This window comes from Rhinopithecus bieti, unplaced genomic scaffold, assembly GCF_001698545.2.
Source record: "Rhinopithecus bieti isolate Rb0 unplaced genomic scaffold, ASM169854v2 scaffold_1618, whole genome shotgun sequence".
Lineage (NCBI taxonomy): Eukaryota > Metazoa > Chordata > Mammalia > Primates > Cercopithecidae > Rhinopithecus > Rhinopithecus bieti.
In genome coordinates this window covers 693,526-698,544 of record NW_016803937.1, presented here as the reverse complement: position 1 = coordinate 698,544, position 5,019 = coordinate 693,526, and the positions used below count along the sequence as shown (strand labels likewise).

Here is a 5,019-nt window from a genome sequence, read left to right as displayed (position 1 = left end):
GCCATGGATGCCTGGGGCCTGGGAAGCTGGAAGAGGCAGTGGGGAGCCTCCCCTGCAGCCTGTGGCCCTGCCCAAGCCTTGATTTCCACTTCGTGACTCTGCTATCAGACATCTGGCCTACGGAACTGTGAGGCGGTATGTGTCTGGGTGTTTTGGTTGTCATTATTGTTGTTGTTTGAGACAAGCTGTCACTCTCTTGCCCAGGTTGGAGTGCAGTGGCGCAATCACGGCTCACTATAGCCTCACCTTCCTGGACTGAAGCAAGCCTCCCTTCTCAGCCTCCAGAGTAGCTGGAACTACAGGTGTGCACCATCTTTTTTTAGAGGTGGGGAGGGGTATCACTATGCTGCCCAGCCAGGACTTGAACTCCTGGCTTCAAGCGATCCTCCCGCCTTGGCCTCACAAGTGCTGGGATTGCAGGTGCAGCCACTGGGCCCAGCCAGCTTCTATTGCTTTAAGCCGCCCATTGGTGGTCGCTTGTTACAGCAGACCCGGGACAAGCCACTCAGCTGAATGAGTTGAGAGTCTGATTTTACCCTTTCTGGGCCAGGAATGCCCTGTGGGGGCAGGTGGCTGCAGCTGAGCCTTCTAGGCCTCTCTACTAAAAATACAAAAAGAGGCGGAGGTTGAAGTGAGCGGAGATCGTACCACTGCACTCTAGCCCTCCATCTCAAAAAAAAAAAAAAAAAAGAAGAGAAAAACCAAAGTAGCCGTGGAGTAAAGGGAAATGACCGAAGAGTCTCGCTCTGTCGCCCAGGCTGGAGGGCAGGGGAACGATCTCAGCTCACTGCAACCTCTGCCTCCCAGATTCAAACGATTCTCCTGCCTCAGCCTCCCAAGTAGCTGGGATTAGGAGTTAAAGATGTGCTGTGAGTCCCCTGTCTGCCATGCTTCGGAGGTGTGAGTCCCGCGTCCCCTCATTTTCCAGGGGTGTGAGTCCCATGTTCCCCCCGTGCTCCGGGGGTGTGAGTCCTGCATCCTCCTGTGCTCCGGTGCTGTGAGTCCCCTGTCCCCTCATGCTTTGGTGCTGTGAGTCCCGTGCCCTCCTGTGCTCTGGTGGTGCAATGCTGAGTTTGGCGCTGAAACTCTCTGAGCTTCATTTCTTACCATCAGTAAGTACCCTGCTTCCCAGAGCCTTTGGGAGGAGTGAAGGAGAAAGTTGGGCCAAGGCCCTGGCAAGAGGCCGGCCCTTGACAGGTGTTAGCTGGACTTTGCTTCTATCCTGAGACAATGCAACTTCTGAACCACACAGAGCGCTGTTGGCCAGAAACTCAGAATCAGATGGGTCCCCACATCTATGTTTTAAAAGTCACTCCAGACTTCTCCAGGGGACAACCCTGTGCTTCCAGGGCCTGCAGGTAGAGGAAGAGGGGAGGAGAGGTGGGCTGCTGGGGACACTCACAGGCAGGCACCTTGACTCCCCTGGGCCCCTGCTGTTCCCTACCTTTTCTTTCTTTCTCTCCCCTTCCTGTCTTCTTTTTATTGAGTGAAATTCATGTAACATAAAATTAACCATTCTGGGCTGGGTGCGGTGGCTTATGCCTGTAATCCCAGCCTTTTGGGAGGCCAAGGTGGGCAGATCACCTAAGGTCAGGAGTTCGAGACCAGCCTGACCAACATAGCGAAACCCTGTCTCTACTAAAAATATGAAAAATTAGCCAGGCATGGTGGCAGGCACATGTAATTTGAGCTACTCGGGAGGCTGAGGCAGGAGAATTGCTTGAACCGGGAAGTGGAGGTTGCAGTGAGCTGAGGTCCCACCACTGCACTCCAGCCTGGGCCACACAGTGATTCTCCGTCTCAAAAAAAAAAAAAGAAGAAGAATTTTTTCAGCATCCCAGAGGCCCCTGGCCTCCCAGCTGCTGTCCCTCCCTTCCTGGAGGCCAGCCACCATTGTGATGAAGAGAACCCCTTCTCTCCCTTAACATCCACCCGCAAACACCATCCTTTATGTTGCCTGTTTGTGATCCACACAGGATCACACAGAATCGAGCCTGGCCACTTCTGTTCAATGTGATTGAGAGAGGCATCCGTGCTGTGCATAACTGCAATTCGCCTGTCTTCACTGCTGTGTAAGAGTCAAGTGATGGGATAGCTGTCTTCACTGCTGCGTAAGAGTCCGGTGATGGGACACTGTCTTCACTGCTGTGTAAGAGTCAAGTGATGGAATAGACTGCAATACATTTTCCCATGAATCTGTTAATGGGCTCCTGGGCTGTTTCTGGTTTGGGGGTGTCATGAATGAGGCTGGCATGAGCACACGAATTCTGGCTGAGTGGTATTTTCAGCAGCTTGGCCAAAAGGTGTGACTTTTCAGGACCTGGCTGAAGAAGGACTCTAGGGAAAAGGGCTGATGGGCAGGAAAGCAGTGGCAGAGGGGCTGGCCAAGCCACAGCTGGCAGGTTATTGTTCCTAGTGCCCCAATCAACACACCTCAGTTCCCAACTGGGGCACGGAAAAGGCTGACTCCATGAGCTCTCATGGCATGGAAGACCCAGTTGTGCCCAGTGGATGCAAGCTCCCTCCATTTCTGGCCATCCCCTGCTGCTTCCCTCACACCCCCACCTTCAGCCCCACCCCACCTTCTCCACCAGGTGCCCTCCGGTGACTTCAGCTCCATGGACAGCTCCCAGACTGCTGTCCTCCCTGTGGTACTGAAATCACCCCAACAGGGAAGCCAAGGCACGGAGAAGCTAAAGAAGAGAATGGAATGAAATGGCACGGGTGGAGCTAATGAAATGGCATGGGATGGGGCTACAAAGCCATCTGTCCTGAGCCCGCCACCACGTGGAAGTGGACACGGGTCCAGAGAGGGAAGTCATTTGACCAAAGGGGTCATGAAGTGCTCGGTGGTAAGAAATGGAAACTTCTATGACGACCAAGATTTATGGAATCCTGTCTGCATGCCAGGCACCATGCTGAGTGTTTGTATGTGGACTGCCACAGTCAACCCACACGGCAAGCTCAAGAGTAGGGCCTACGACTGTACCTGCTCAACGGAGGAGAAGCCTCATCTGACAGCAGCAGGGCCGGGCCTGGAACCTGTGTCTTCAGCCCCACCCCGGGCCTTTCCTCCCCTGCCCTTTGTCTCAGTGGGTCCACTGTTTCTCTAGAACAAGAAAATGACAGTCACAGCAGCGTTGACATCACCCCAGTGTATGAGTCAGGGTTCTCTAGAGGGACAGCACTAATAGGATAGATGTATACATGGAGGGGAGTTTACTGGGAGTATTGACTCACCGATCATGAGGTGAAGTCCCGCAATAGGCCGTCTGCAAGCTGAGGAGCCTGGAAGCTGGTCCGAGTCCCAAAACCTCAAAAATAGGGAAGCAACAGTGCAGCCTTCAGTCTGTGGCCGAACAGCCCTTGAGAAACCACTGGTGTAGGCCCTAGAGCCCCTGGGAAACCACTGGTGTAGGTCCCAGAACCCAAAAGCTGAAGCACTTTGAGTCTGATGTTTGAGGGCAGGAAGCGCCCAGCACGGGAGAAAGATGGAGTCTGGAAGACTCAGCCAGTCCAGTCCTTCCGAGTTCCTCTGCCTGCTTAATTCTAGCTAGATGGGATGGGATGTCCTCCTGGAAGCACAGGCGATAGTTTCCTGAAAGAAGACGGGCAGAGGTCTGAAGTTGTCAGTGTGGAGATGCAGGGACAGGCTGGTTTGCATAGAGCTGTATTCAGGGGGTGACTCATTAGCAGAGGCTGGGTCAGGGTGTGAGTGAGCTCTGGGGCCAAAGGCATCACTGTTTGCTGTGGTTTTGCTGCTGCATTTCCAACCCCCTTGAAATACAGTGGCTCAAAACAGCTGCAGTTCTCTCCTCTCTCATGTTTCTGGCTGGGCTCAGCTGGATGGTTCTTCTCCATGGAATGAGGTCCTGGATGCCTGGGTCTCTTGCTCTCCATGCAGCCTCAGGACCTCAAGGCCTTGGTCTCTCCAGCACTGTGGCCAGACTTTCACATGGCAAAGAGAACTTCCCAGGAGCAGAAGCAACACACAGAAGCCTCATTAAGGTGCGGCTCCATTTCCCCAGCATTCTGTTACCTCCAGCGATCACAGGGCCGGCCCCCATTGAAGGGGCGTGAATCCCCGCCAGCCAGCTCACTGGGGCCAGCTCAGGGATGGGCTGCCACCATTTCCTGGTTTTACAGGAGGGGCTTCGCCAGTGGCCAGCCGGGAGAGGCCGCTGGCTGAACCACAGTTTGGCACTCTGGTCCATGTGGGCTCTGTGAGTGACCAGGGCAGAGCTTCAGGGTACAGAAGGGTACTTAAATTGTGACCATGGGGCGGGTTCATGCCTGTAATCCCAGCACTGTGGGAGGCTGAGGCAGGCAGTCACTTGAGGTCAGGAGTTTGAGACCAGCCTGGCCAACACGGTGAAACCCTGTCTGTACTAAAAATACAAAAATTAGCTGGGCATGGTGGCACACACCTGTAATCCCAGCTACTCCGGAGACAGAGGCACAAGAATCACTTGAACCTGGGAGGCAGAAGTTGCAATGAGTCAAGATTGTACCACTGCACTCCAGCCTAGGCATCAGAGCAAGACTACATCTCAAAAAAAAAAAATTGTGGCCATGGGACCGGGCATGTGGCTCATGCCTGTAATCCGAGCACTTTGGGAGGTCAAAGACTCTGTCTGTACAAAAAATTAAACTTAAAATAAAATTAGCCAGGTATGGTGGTACACACCTGTAGCCCAGCTACTCAGGAAGCTAAGGCAGGAAGATCACCTGAGCCTGGGAGTTGAAGGCTTCAGTGAGCAGAGATTGCACCACTGCACTCCAGCCTGGGCAACAGAGCGAGACCGTGTTTTTAAAAAAAATTATATATACACACACACACACACACACACACACACAGAGAGAGAGGTGGAAAGAAATTCCAGGCCCCTAGTAAATTCCAGGCGGTGAAATAGGAGCTGAACTGACATTCATTCATTCATTCATCAATCAATCATTCATTCACCCCAACCAGCCTGCAGAAGTCCCACGGTGTCAGGCCCTGGGGCTGCGGAAACAACA

General features: G+C 53.4%; 1 long non-coding RNA gene across 1 annotated transcript; it reads left to right on the top strand.

The window, feature by feature from the left end:
• The first annotated feature begins 258 nt into the window (after positions 1-258).
• Positions 259-4,280, top strand: LOC108520495 (uncharacterized). The gene is made up of 3 exons (XR_001882921.1): positions 259-302; positions 929-1,112; positions 1,977-4,280. It is a non-coding gene; the product is annotated as an uncharacterized LOC108520495 (long non-coding RNA).
• Positions 4,281-5,019: the final 739 nt, after the last annotated feature.